General features: G+C 44.5%; 2 protein-coding genes across 3 annotated transcripts in view; both read left to right on the forward strand.

Moving 5' to 3' along the window:
• ANKRD11 (ankyrin repeat domain 11) overlaps positions 1-15,291 on the forward strand; it is a 319,696-nt gene that overhangs the window by 240,913 nt on the left and 63,492 nt on the right. The gene's annotated exons all lie outside the window — the stretch shown is intronic.
• Positions 1-15,291, forward strand: part of LOC144893635 (uncharacterized) — a 1,058,663-nt gene that overhangs the window by 81,024 nt on the left and 962,348 nt on the right. The gene's annotated exons all lie outside the window — the stretch shown is intronic.

Raw genomic sequence — 15,291 nt, forward strand, 5'->3', positions numbered from 1 at the left:
AAATGCTTTAAAACTATGGAAATCACGTCGAATTTCATAACTAATTTTGTACACTTCTGAATTTTCTCTGAGAACCAGACGCTCAAAACACTATACCATTTATTTATTAAATAAACAACAATGGCAGAAAAAAAATGGTGAACAAAATATTTCCCTCCCCCTCCCTTCTCCCCCACCCTTCCATTTCCCCCCCATCCTCTCTTTCCCCTCCCCATTGCCCTAGTCTCCTTCCTCCTCCTCTCCTCTCCCTCTCTCTTCTACCATCCCTCCGCACCCCTTCCCCTCTCCCTCCCTCCCCTCTCACCCCTCCTCTCATCCCCCCCAACCTCCTTCCTCTCTATCTCTGCCTCCCCTCTTTTAATATTCCTATCAGTGAAGTGACTCCCTGTTGCCTGGCAACTCCAGATACCTTTGCAAATAAATTCTAATTCTAACAAACTCAAATGTATTGTAAACCGTTTGTTCATTACTGCCTCTGAGGATGGATGCTAGACCTCTCTCAAAATATCAGGCCCAATGAAGGATTCTCCTTTTAATGCCCAGTGTGCCTTCCTTCTGATTTAATATACAAGGTGGTCCAAAATGATGTTAAACTTTTCAAACACCTGTCGTAATTTTACGAATGTGTTTCTCTTTTTTATTTTCAGGTCGCCTAAAGAATGTTTCAAATTTTTCCATTAAGTTTCAACCATGTCAAACAATTTATCTGTGCCACAGCAGATGCTGGCGGATGCTTTTAAAGACGTTTTTTGCAATGAAGTCATATGTTTCGACACAAATGTGGTGTAGTTGGGTCTAGATCCATATGCAAGAATTCCATAATACAAAACCATCAAATGTATTTTTGAAAAGTTTAGAGACGCTGGAAGTGTGAAGGGCAAATTGAAGGACACGGTGGTCGAAAACTTTCAGTGAGATCACCCGACAAGATAGAGGCTGCAAGAGAAGTTTTACAGGCTTCTCTGAAAAAGTCAACAAGCCGACTTGCACAGCTGGTGGGAACTTCTCGCACAACCATTGGTAGAATCATACACGATAATCTGAAACTGTATATGTACAAGATAGTTACTGCATCACCAAATCACAATAAATAAGGAGGAGAGATTCTAATTTTGTGCGCAATTGCCCAGCGGATCGAAGAAGATCAGGATTTTCTGGACAACATCTTTTTTAGTGATGAGGCCCACTTCTACCTCAATGGCCAAATGAACAAACAGAACATGCAATTTTGAGTAGAACACCAACCGCACGAGCATATGGAACAACCAGTGTTTGGAGCAAAAGTAACGCTTTGGTGTGCTGTCAGATGTAGCGGTATAATAGGGCCTTTCTTCTTTGAGAATGAAGCCAGGCAAACTGACAATCAACACAGATAGACATGTGGATATGCTGCAGAGAAATTCCGCCTGACACTGAGATGGAAGCAAGACATCACGATGCATTCAGTCATCTTCCAGCAAAACGGTACACCACCACATACGTTTTATGGTGTTTTGAGGTTTTTGAGACATTTCTTAGGTTATGGACTCGTATCTCGACGGACAGCCAAGACAACTCATGGAGTCCATACTTCCCAGATCAGTCTCCTCTCGAATACTACGTATTGGGGTCCCTCAATGCTAGAATATATCAAAAAGTAGTTGAAAAGAACACAGCAGTCGTTGAAAAATAACCTCGGACGGGAAATCGGATGCGTACCAGCTTCAGTTTTCAGATGAGACATCGATAACTTCAGTGTCTGGATGGCAGCTGTCATCCAGAGGCACATTGCTTGGATTGCGCACTTCATCAACGACTAATAATATCGCTCCTTATTGCTTTCTGAAACATTTTTTCACTATAATAAACAAAAATGTAACTACTGTGTATTATGAGCCAGAAAATAAAAAGATCGACCAGTAATAAAATATATTGTAGTTAAATAAAAAGTTGCATATCATTTTGGACCACCCTCTATATGTGTGTGTGTATATATATATATATATATATACATATTGTCGTGCAAATCCCTCAAGGTTAACACCAGGGACCGCGGAAGACCGAACGGCTTTAACTGAGGCGACGACCAAATACGGATTTTGCTATCAACTGCGGGAAGAAGAAGTGAAGAGGAAGAGGCGGAAGCGCTTACCTAGAGCGAACCGACGGCAGCTCCGATCCTGCAGGGGATTGACTCAAATGAACACGGGTTTAACAAGGAATGGAAAGTAATACAAGGGTTTATTTTAAATAAAGGTCGGGACAGGGAAACGCGATGATAAACTAATAATGATCCTAAATCGGGATCCCGCACACCTCACTTCAAATATGCCACACAGGAATGAATTACGAAAAGAAATCGTCGTGTAATTGTTGTGGGTGCGAGCTTATCTGTCTGCAGTCTTGTCCCACTGTCCAATGCGGCTCCAAGCTCCGGCATGAAGAAACCTCAGCCTCCTCGCCCACACGCTCCACCCGGCCTCGAAGCGACTCGCTCCGCGGCACACCACGAGGTCCCTCGCTCCAGTACTAACTGCACCAGATCCCGCTCCAAGCACCACGACGAACCGTCACCCAGCACGAAGCACAAAGGTCCAGCACACAAGAAGGAAGAGCCAATGAAGCTTCAAGCACAGAGAGATCTTCAATACGAAGGGGTCCAGCTCGCAGAGTCCAAGAGAGCAAAGAGAAGAGAAGAGACAAAATGTCATGCAGCGCGCCCTTTTGTGACCTTGCGTGTGACGTCAGCTCTGGCGCGCCCCCCAATCAGTGCCTCGTAGCTTCCTGCCGTCCACCGAACCTTCTAGTGCCTTCCCTCCAATGAGAACAACCTCCTTCTCAGTTGCGTCTTCGCGCCTCCCGCCCTGATTGGCTGGAGGTTTGCGCCTTCCGCGCCAACCAATCACACGTTCCCTGTGGCGTGGTTACAACTCGTCTCGCACGATGTTGCTAGGCCAGCTGGTGGTGCGGCTGGTGGCGGCCATCCGGCGGTGCCCCGATCTGGCTTCCTGCCGGTCTTCTTCCAAGGTCATTGTAAGGGAAGGCGAATTATTTACTGTTGCAATAAGGGCTTATCTAAGTGTTTATATGTGTGCGTTGCCATAAGGGACAAAGGAATGATTACCAGGTCTGACACACAGGGGTTTATCTTAGTCCCTACAATTATTTAACACCCGAACATCCTTGTATGTTCACAGGTATACACTTCCCTGACAAACCGCCTAAAACACAGAACTTATTACAGGTAGATTCCCTATCACGACAGTCAAAGCATGTTACCTATACAGATCTACCTGGCTCTATATATTCATTTACCCCCCGACATCACAATATATATATATATACATACATATATACTACTGTGTTCAAAAAGTATCCGACCTTTCTTTTTCGTGCGTAAAAAAAAAGAAGCTAGGGAGGCGTTGATTGGTGCACGTATGTAGGCGATCCTAATGCGCATGCGTAAATTTTTTCCCACCTGCAGAAGCTGTCATTCGACGGCAGACCGCCGATGAGTGAGGACATGTAAGTGAGCGCCGTCGGATTTTCGTTTTTGACAAAATGACGGAAAAACTTGAACAACGCTACTGCATCAAATTTTGTGTAAAGCTTGGCGATTCCCAAGTGGAAACGATCCGCAAGATTCAACACCGTTCATTCCATTATGAAGGAGGATTTGGGCTTCAGGAGAATCTCAGCGAAGTTCGTACCAAAGCTGCTAACGATTGAGCAGAAGCAACTCCGTTTGGAGATCGCACAGGACATGCTGGAGACTGTGAACAGCGATCCCAGCTTCCTCACCACAGTGATCACTGGCGATGAGTCCTGGGTTTATGGGTACGACCCAGAAACCAAGTTGCAGTCATCACAATGGAAGCATCCAACATCCCCGAGGCCAAAAAATATATATATACAGACTTGGCATTTAATATGGAATATTTTTTTTGTGGGGGTGAACTTACTTTTCAAGATGTCTTAGAACCAAAAGTTCATTGGAATTATGTTGAAATTATTCTAGATTTTGTTAATGTGACCTTTAAAAGAAACAAAAACCACATTTGACATTTCGAAACAAATAAATTGATCCTTGAAAGTGATGTAAACTGATATCTAACTCAATTCGTGGACAGTACTCTGTTCAACTTCTGTACGTTTTCCAGAAGTATCTCTTTATTTTGCACATTAGCCAAATTTTTTTTTAACAAAAACAAAAGTTAAATTACGACTGGGATTACGGACAGTAAAATTACAGTTCAGTACTTCATGTAACCCCCACGAGCATTCAGGAGAGCACGTACACGTTGAGGCATGCTGTTCACGAGATTTGCCAAGGTTTGGACAGGAATCGCTTGCCATGCAGTGACAATAGCCTGCTGCAATTCACGCACAGAGGTCGGCTGCTGGTCCAAGTGGTCGATTTGACGCGTTAATTCTGCCCACAAGTTCTCTATCGGATTCATATCCGGGGACATGGCAGGCCACTCCATATGCTCTACACCACGGTCAGCAAGAAAGTGTTAGATCATGCGAGCACGATGAGGCCATGCATTGTCATATTGGAAGACAACGTTTCCTCGAAAGGCTGCATGAGCAAATGGAAGCAATGTTTCTTCCAGAATGGCCCTGTACTTGAACTGGTTCAGGTTTCCATTCAGAACAACCAGGTCAGTTTTGCCCCCTGCATGAAAAGCAGCCCAAACGGTCACCCCACCACCTCCAGCCTGGACTCTTGGCACTATACAATCTTTGTTGTAGGCTTCATGCACTTGTCTGCGCACTCGGACGTGGCCATCTTGACGATAGACCAGAAATCTAGACTCGTCACTGAAGATCACGTGATTCCAGTGTCCTGGCTGCCATTGACAGTGCTCTCTGGCCCACTGCAATCGGCGCTGGCGGTGTTGTCTGGTCAGGCGTGGCTTTCTCAGGGGACGCCTGGCACGATAGCCTGCTTGAACCAGTCGTTGGTTGACTAGCCTTCTGGATACAGGCACATTTGTCAGTTGCTGCCACTCAGCCCTAAGCCGATTAGCTGACTTGATACGGCCATTGTGGACTAACCGGTGCAGCTGGCGATCATCCCTCCTTCTGGTTCTGCGGGGACGTCCTGGCCTCGGTATTGGATTAGGGACACCCCTCTGAGCATTTCGTTTCAGGATCTTTGACACCTGACCTTGAGTGATGCCATACTGCCGAGCAATAGCACGCTGTTTCATGCCGTAATTTCGTAAAGCCACCACTCCATGACAAACAGCATTGTCGAGTTGACGGACCATCTCCAGAAAAAGCGGCAATAACTTTTGGAGACATGCAGCAGTTGTTTTCCACTAATACAGAACGCAACAACCCTTGTATACCCGACTGTGAAGCCAATCATCAAATGCACCTGTCCGTACATTTTGCCACGCCACCTGTGATATAATCCTGTTGTTGACTTCTTGCTGCGACAGACAATCAGTGACATTGTTCTTTTAACAAATAAATCACCAAAGTGTAAAAGAAACTCACCAGATTGATATACTGAGTTAAGAAAGTAAACCCAAGTCAAGAAAAAAAAAAATATTCCATATTAAATGCCAAGTCTGTATATACACACTGTTGGCCATAAAGATTGAATAAAATATTTTTGACATGATTCCACAGTTTCTTTGGTATTTGACAGTCTACGTGTAAACAAAAGGGTAATTGAGTGATTACATAACGTTTTCCCATTACACAGGTGATATGATAACATTGAAAAAATGTGTATTACGTAATAAATTTTTTTGTTCGGGACTATAAAAGCCCATGCATGTGATATTCTGTCCCTTTCCCTGATTCAACACTGTGTTAAACGAGGCTGTTTTTTTTTCGAGTTCCTTGTACCGTTTGCAAGAAAAATCGGTAGAGACATTCCCTGGGCTATGCCTGGTCCAACGGAACCAGCAATACGCGAGAGAGTGGTAGCACTGCGGCAGGAGGGCTACAGACAGAGTGATATCGCAGATGTCGTCGGGATATCACAGAGTACAGTCTGTAAGATCCTGAAACGTCAACGTGAGGCGGGGAATGTGCGGCCGCGGAAACCTCCAGGACGTCCAAGATTAACCACGAGACGAGATGATCGCCAACTGTTGAATCTCTGCCGCAGAAACCGGAAAATGCCGACGAGTCGTCTTCTTCGCTCGTGGAGGAGACATCATGGGATCCACGTTTCCCGGTCAACCGTTAATCGGAGATTGCTCCAACATGGTTACCGAGCACGACGGTTGACTAAATGTCCACGCCTGGCTGTTCGCCACAGAGTTGCTCGTCTTCGCTGGGCTCGGGAGCACAGAAAGCTTCATCCTGGACGCTGGCGACATGTTGTCTTCACGGACGAGAGCCGCTACATCCTTGACCGTACAGATGGGAGACAACGAGTTCGTTGATTACCCGGGGAGAACCTTCGTGATGACTGCATCCACGAGACGACTCAAGGTGGTGGCGGCTCAGTGATGATATGGGCCGGCATCCATTATGGAGGGAAAATCGCCACTGGTGGTTCCGGACGGAAACGTCAATGCCGTCGTGTACCGGGATATCTTGGAGTACCACTGCCTTCCACATGCAAGACGAGTGTATGGACACAATTTCCGACTGCAGGACGACAACGCTAGACCGCACAGGGCCGCTGCAGTAAGGGAATTCCTTGAGGCAGAGGGCGTGGAGCAGTTGCCATGGCCAGCTTGCTCGCCGGATATGAACCCCATAGAGCATGCATGGGATGCCCTAGGCCGAGCCATCAACGACAGAGATGTTATTCCTCAAACTTTGCAGGAGTTGGCCGACGCTCTGAGGGAAGAATGGGATGCTATGCCTGTTGACGTCGTCAACAAGCTAGTGGACAGCATGCCACGACGTCTGCACGCCCTAATTCGTGCCAGGGGTGGACATACCCGCTATTAGTGACTGAGTAACAACAAGGACTCTACTGTGATGCAAATTGATCCATGAAATTACCCCAAAAAATGTTATCTGGAAAACTGACAGAGATTAAAAAGAAATCTGTCATGATCCTTAATTTACTGTCTATTGTCGTCATTGTCGTTTTACGCTCAAGACACCAACCGATTAGGACTGATAATTAATAAAAATCACTGTCAAATGTGCGTAAGAGACAGAATAATAAAGAGAAGTGGTTATATGCACCATAAATGCCAATGGTAATTTATATTGAAATAATGATGCTATGGAAATTTGTTGAAAAAAAAACATTCCATCTTTATGGCCAACAGTTTATATCGTGCATTCAGAAAGTATTCAGACCCCTTCACTATTTTCACATTTTGTCATGTTGCAGCCTTATGCTGAAATCGTTTAAATCATTTTTTCCCTCATCAATCTACATTCAATACCCCATAATGACAAAGAGAAAACAGGATTTTAGAAAGTTTTGCAAATTTATTTAAAATAAAAAACTGAAATATCACATTCACATAAGTATTCATACCCTTTGCTATGACACTTGAAAGTTAGCTCCGGTGCCTCCCATTTCTCTTGATCATCTTTGAGATGTTTCTACAGCTTGATTGGAGTCCACCTGTGGTAAATTCAATTGATTGGACATGATTTGGAAAGGCACACACGTGTCTATATAAGGTCTCACAGCTGACAATGCATATCAGAGCAAAAACCAAGCCATGAGGTCGAAGGAACAGCCTGCAGAGCTCAGAGACAGGATTGTGTCGAGGCACAGATCTGGGGAAGCTTACAAAAAAATTCTGCTGTATTGAAGGTTCCCAAGAGCACAGTGGCCTCCATAATTCTTAAATGGAAAAAGTTTGGAACAACCAGGACTCTACCTAGAGCTGGCCACCCGGTCAAACTGAGCAATCGGGTGAGAAGGGCCTTGGTAATAGAGGTGACCAAGAACCCGATGGTCACTCTGGCTGAGCTCCAGAGATCGTGTGTGTAGATGGGAGAAACTTCCAGGAGGACAACCATCACTGCAACACTCCACCGATCTGGGCTTTATGGCAGAGTGGCCAGACGGAAGCCAAACAGTCCAATCTTGGTTTCATCAGACCACAGAATCTTGTTTCTCACAGTCTGAGAGTCCTTTCGGTGCTTTTTTGCAAACTCCAAGCGGGCTTTCATGTGTCTTTCACTGAGGAGAGGCTTTTAATGTTAATTCTTGATATAACATATCCATTCCAAAAAGGGTGGTCCTTAATTGATGCAAGCAAACTAACACAAGGCCAGAATTTCACAAATCGAAATTTAATAAACACATCACAATATGATACTTTTCAATTTGTTTTGTGTCAAAAGCAGATAAATCCACAACCTGATTTTTTTGCCAAAGCAGACAAATCCATCATAAACTTTATTTGGTATTAAGGCTACACTGAATCACCAGAAATATGATTATAATCATGAATGTAATATGAAATAGTATTAATCTGAATGTTAAAAAAAAAAGTTTCGGAGGCAGGGACCGGCAAGGAGATGATGCAAGCCGGCAGGCCGATGACATGACATGCACGCCGATTACATGGCTGGCAGGTTGATTGTATGCCTGGCCGTTAGGGGCCGGCAAGCAGGCAAGACAGCCAGCTTCACCCTAATCTGTCCAAACCTAATCTATCTCCCCACCTGATATTCACCTATTCTCTCAGACACCTATTCCTATTCTCTATGAGACCTATTCCTATGAGACACCTATTCTCTCACCTACTCTGGATCCCTCTAAGCCTGTGGTTCTTAACCTGGGTTCGACCGAACCCCAGGGGTTCAGTGAGCCAGTCTCAGGGGTTCGGCGGAGGTCCTCCGAAACGCATTGCAATTTTTTTTGTTTTTAGTTTTGTATCAATTTTGAATTGATGTGTAATTACGCTTATTATTAATATTATTATTATTTTGCTATGTATGTTACGAACGAATGGAAATGTTATTTGTAATTGTATTCCCATCCCATTCATGGTTTCTCTGGTCTGTGTTTAAGATAAGTTGTTTCACACTGACTGTAGTAAGTTGAATCAATGAGCAACTTGCTTATTATTCTGTTAATGGTGCTTACTTGCTTACTTACTTGCTGGATTTTGGACTTTGCAGGTGTTCGGAAATTCCAGTGAATAGCATCGATTAGCTTGCCGTGTGCCGTGCGTCATTGGTCGTGCCTTACTTTGGAGTTAATAAACCACCTTTAGAGGCCATTTTTCCCCGCAAAGCGGGGGTTGGCCTTTTTCGGGAACCGTGGTTGTTGTTGTTTTTCGGTCCCCTTTTTTGAAGCAATGTTTTACGGCCGGATGCCCTTCCTGACGCCAACCCTTTTTGCCGATATTAATCGGCAGAGATTTTGCCGGAGTTAATGATTAATTGAAAAGTAATTTGGAAATGTTTGTGGATATGCAGGGCGGGTTCAGAGTTATATTAAAGTCAAAAATGGATGGTGATTATAAAATATGATTGAATTACTCAGAAAATTAGGTGGAGGTGATATAACTCCTTTGGTAGCAATTCAAAACTAACAATTCGCAGTTTTCTATGTAATATTATAATGGGATTTGAGGTGACATAGAGTTGAGTAGATAATAAATCCCGTCATCGTAACTAAGTTGTGTTTTCTTCGTTAAAATTTCTCAGTTTTCAGAGGGGTACTGATTACATTTAAGCATGTGCCTTTTTTAATTTTTGTCATATAATTATTTGCCCAAACTCAATTACGATCAGTTTGTTAATTTTTTTTATTTTTTTTTGCAGTATGTTGAGCAAAAAAAGGAAGTGGTCGGAGGATTACGTGCGGTACGGGTTCACGTGTTTGACAGAACGGGACGGAAGTCAGCGTCCTCAATGCATGCTTTGCAATGTCAAGTTGAGCAACTCCAGCCTAGCACAGGCAAAACTACGGGAACACTTCGAAAAACTGCACGGCGAGTGGCAGTACAAAGACGCAACGCTGGATGAATTCAAATTGAAGAGAGTCCGATTCGACGCAAGTGCTACCTTGCCCACTCTCGGCTTCGTTTCAATTGACAAACCGATCCTCACCGCGTCATATGAAGTTGCGTACCTGATCGCAAAGCATGGCAAACCGAACACCGTTGGCGAGACACTCATCAAACCGGCCGTGTTGAAGATGGCCAACATCATGCTGGGAAAAGCTGCTGAAAACAAGTTGTCTTGTGTTCCACTCTCAAATGACACCATCAGATGCAGAATCGACGACATGAGCGACGACATCCTCGCCCAGGTAGTTGCAGATTTAGTCGCGAGCCCGACGAAATTCAGCCTTCAACTCCACGAGACCACCGACGTTTCAAATTTGAGCCAGCTCATCTTATTTGTGCGTTATGTCAAAGGAGACGAGATCAAGGGAGACTTTCTGTTCTGCAAGCCTCCCACAACAACAACGACGAAGACAGCTGACGTGAAGAAGCTTGTGGGCGACTTCTTCAGAAGCAACGGCCTCTCGTGGAACATGGTGTCTGCAGTTTGCTCGGACTGAGCTCCAGCCATGCTGGGATGCAACTCCGGTTTTGGAGTGCTGGTGAAGGCCGATGCACCACACATCATCGTCATGCACTGCGTCCTGCACAGACACGCGCTGGCATCAAAAACCCTGCCTCCAAAACTGGCCAATGTTCTGAAAATCGTCGTTGAAACTGTGAATTACGTGCGAAGCCATGCTCTGAATCATCGCATCTTCAAAGAGCTGTGCAATGAAATCGGCTCTGAATTCGAAGTCCTTCTCTACCACTCTAACATTCGATGGTTATCACGAGGGAAGGTAGTGAGCCGTGTTTTTGCCTTGCGTGTAGAATTAGCCCTGTTTTTGCGAGAACACCAGCATTGCCATGCAACGCACTTCCAAGAGTCAGAGTTCATCTTCAACGCACTCAATCATCTCAATTGTCAGATGCAGGGCGGTGGAATGAATGTCATCGAATCTGAAGAAAAGCTGAGCGCTTTCCGAAAGAAGTTACCGTTGTGGAGGCGGCGAACAGAGAACGACAACTTTGTGAACTTTTCGCTACTGGACGAGTGCGTGAGCGGGATCGAAGATGAGTCTGAAGTTGGAGGCACTGCTGTACCGGAGGAGCTGAAGCAAGTGATTGCCATGCACTTGGATGAGCTGGGAAAGTCATTCGACGGCTACTTCCCCAACCAAGAGCAATACCCAGCATGGGTGCGGCAGCCATTTACTTTCGACGTTGCAACAGCAGATGTCAACGACCAATACCTCAACGACCTCATCGAACTTCAGCAGAGCCAGAATCAACAACAACTCTTTGGCACAACAACGCTCTCAACGTTTTGGTGCCGCCAAATGGAAGGGTATCCTCACATCGCTAAAATTGCCCTTGAGATCCTCACGCCATTCGTTACAACGTATCTCTGCGAGCATGCGTTTTCGAAACTGGTGGACATTAAAACAAAGAAAAGGAGCAGGCTTGCATGCGAAAATGATTTGAGGGTGGCCCTTGCCAAAACAAAACACGCATTTCCCAGATCGCCTCCCGAAAATAAGTACAGAAAACGCATTAAGATACAATTATTCTTAATTTTTTTGTAAAATTTGAGAGGTTCTGCGAGTGTTTGGTGGGTTTCGTTAGGGTTCGGCGCCTTTAAAAAGGTTAAGAACCACTGCTCTAAGCTATATTAACCCTTTGTACCGCGTACTAAGTCTACTCTATGAATGCAGAAATTTTATTCATACTAATACACAATGTTAATTTTTGAAAGTTAATTGTGGTGGGGGCTTAAGGGTGTGGGAGTCGGGGCACAAAGCTGAAGGTTCGCCTCGGGCGCTTAATACCCTTGCACTGGGTTTAGTCCAAGTGGTCTAAAGTCCCATACCTCGAATAACTACATCCAGGTATTTATGAACAAAAGGTTTATTACCACAGATAGAGCGGGAGGGCAGAACCTTGGTAAATGAATACACCTCTGATGTTCTTGAAACCCTAGCCTAGGTCTACTGTAGTCTACATACCCCAGAGAAGATAATAACATAACCCTTCCTGCCGCTCCTGTTCGGAGTGGGTACACTAGTTTCCTGAAACATTACCCAGCTGTCCATCAGACTCGTAATTGATATTGAATCAAAGCATGAAGTTTCTCGGAAATTAATTGTATGATATCTTCAACAGCACGGATGAGGGAGTTGAGTGGACCGAGGACGCGAAAAATATATATATTGTGTCACAGGTTGGATCCCCAATGCAGCCATACTTGTTTTGGCAATAAATAAATAAATAATTGAGGCCATGACCGACTATACTCCCACAATATGCCGAGGAATGAGCCTTGCATGCCGGACTCCTTTCTTTATTTGCTTTCAGAAGGAAGTACTTCACTGTGACATCCCTGGCTCGCTCTGTTTGTTTACATATTCAACTTTAGGCCTCTTCGTCTACACTGCTGAATATCCATGTAAGACAGCAAAATAGCATCCTGTTTGACTTTATTTTCTGTCGAATAAAGCTACCCATTGATGTAAGAAAGATCAAACACAGTAAATGTCATGCACATATCACGCACATTGTGTGCAAATTAAATAGCTGGATTTTTCCCGTCACTGCTATGTTGAGTTCTCTTCGCCACAGCTCAAGCAGAATTCCCTGGAAACCCCTTCTTTTTACGTCCTAAATGGTGAGAGTGACACTTCGATATCATCTTATATCTCTTCTCTTCGATATCTATCTCTTCGATATCTCTCTTCTCTCTTCGATATCTCTCTTCGATATCTATCTCTTCGAAGATATCTCTTCGATATCATCAAAACTGCACATTATTTCGAGAAACAAATTGCTTATTTGGGGGGTTTATGGCGTCTTCAGCAAGGCAAAGCGATCAGAACATGGGCGCTGACGTATCGTATCACGTGTCTATGATGTGCGCTAGCTATTTGGTTACTGAACCAGATCTGAACTCTGCAAGAAATAATGCAATCACTAATATCAGCACAAAATTAGTGATCTGTGTGGGTGGCAAAATAAGTCAAAACAAATAGGAAATCGAATGCATTAAATGGTATTTGATCGACCCACTGTGGATAGAAGAGAAGCTGACATTTCAGGCCTTACCCTTCGTCGGAGCAAAAGAGGCTCTTTTGAGCAAAAGAGAAGAGGCCTTAAAAATGACGAAGGGTAAGACCCGAAACGTCAACTTTTCTTCTCTCCACGGCGGATCAATCACCATTTCAGGTATTTTTTACCTTCACCTCCATTAGCTCTTTCACGAGCCTCGATTCAGTATACAAAAAAAAAGAAAAAAAAGAAGTGGACAGAGGGTAGTTTTTCACCCCCTGTCTTGTCTGTTTGTCTCTCTGTTAGTACAGCGGATAACAACAACAATTGTGCATTTTATGAGAAAAGCATGAAATTTCTAACATAGTTAGTGCATACCATAAGGTTTATTTTCAGATGTGGAGGGAAGTCAGATTTGACCTCTGAGGACCGTGAGAGGTCAAATCTAAAATGGCCGCCAGTCCACCGAGTCTAATGTTCAAACGCGCTTAATTTTGGAACCAAATAGTGTAGAAAAACATTATAGGTGTCATTTCCAACTAAATTGGGGATGCCCATTCATTTGCTGTGCTAAAGCGGTGTAAGAAGGTGACAATACGTACCGTTGATACTGATGTGGTGGTACTGGCTGTGGCTTCATTCAGCAAGACAGCTCCTGATGAGCTGTGGGTTGCCTTTGGTGTCGGGTCAAGCTTTTGGTACATAGCTGTTCACAAAATGGTTGCCACATTGAATCCAACACAGTGTCTGACTCTCCCAGTCTTTCACGCTTTCACCGGGTGTGATACTGTATCTGCATTCGCTGGCAGAGGAAAGAAGACTGCCTGGGAAACTTGGAAGTCTTTCCCAGAGGTGAATGATGCTTTCAATTAACTCCTAGGCATGCCAAGTGAGGTCAGTGAAGGCTCAATGTTACTGCGAGAGCGATTTGTGGTGCTGATGTATGACCGAACCAGTGAGAGCATGGAAGTGAATGATGCCAGGAAACAGCTCTTCACACAGAAGTGTAGAACTCCAGAGAACATTCCTCCAACCCAGGCAGTACTCAAGCAGCACATCAAGCGCACTTGCTACCAGGCCAACTGTTGGCACCAGGCAGTGGTCATGGATCCAGAGATGCCAGACCCATCTGACTGGGGCTGGACAAAGGAGACAACTGGGTGGCAGCCTCTTTGGACCACTCTCCCTGAAGCATCAAAATCGTGACATGAATTGATCGACTGTGGCTGCAAGAAAGGGTGCACAGGACGCTGCAAGTGTGCCAAAGCTGCACTCAAGTGCACTGCACCGTGGTTCTGTTCTGGAGACTGTTAGATTTTGATCATTACCAATTTTCATCATTGCACTTGATTTAATGTAAGCTTTTGTGGGCATACTTGGTTAACTACAGTTATTTTTTCAGAGGTTATTGCATCATTCCTTGCAGTGTAAACACTTTTTTTCATCATTTCTGGTCTTTGGGTGTTCTGTACCTATCCCTGTACCTGAAAAAATAAAGTTTTAAAAGTTCAAATGAACTTTTTCCAATAGCACTTCCAACTGCAGTATCATAGAAATCGATATTTAACGTAATTGTCCCCCGTCGCACAGCGTAGCGAAAGGGAGACTATGGCTTTCCCCTCCGTCCGTGTGTCCGTCCGTGTGTCCGTCCGTCCGTGCGTGCGTGCGTGTTTGCGTGCGTGCAGGAGTGCGTGCGTGCGTAAGCAAAGGACCGCATTCAAATTTGGTGTGTGGGTGGAACCCACGTCAAAATCCAAGATGGCCGCCGCCATGTATGTCTGATGCCATGTATGTCTGAACCTTGTGAGATGAATATCTTGAAAAATAAGCGAAGTATCAACTTCTAATCTGGTGTGTGGGTGTATCTAGGCATAAGGAAGAACGCAATTGAAAATTGGGTCGCCACGTCAAAATCCAAGATGGCCACCGCCATGTATGTCTGAACCTTGTGAGATGAATATCTTGAAAAATAAGTGAAGTACCAACGTCTAATTTGGTGTGTGGGTGTATCTCGGCATAAGGAAGAACGCTATTGAAAATTGGGTCGCCACGTCAAAATACAAGATGGCCGCCACCATATATATGTCTGAACCTTGTGAGCGAAATATCGCGAAAAATAAGCGAAGTACCAACTTCTAATCTGGCGTGTGGGTGTATCTAGGCACAAGGAAGGACGCTGTTTAAAATTGGGTCGCCACGTCAAAATCCAAGATGGCCGCCGCCATGTATGTCTGAACCTTGTGAGATGAATATCTTGAAAAATAAGCGAAGTACCAACTTCTAATTTGGTGTGTGGGTGTATCTCGGCATAAGGAAGAAC

Source organism: Myxine glutinosa, chromosome 9 (assembly GCF_964187855.1).
Source record: "Myxine glutinosa chromosome 9, kmMyxGlut1.1, whole genome shotgun sequence".
NCBI lineage: Eukaryota > Metazoa > Chordata > Myxini > Myxiniformes > Myxinidae > Myxine > Myxine glutinosa.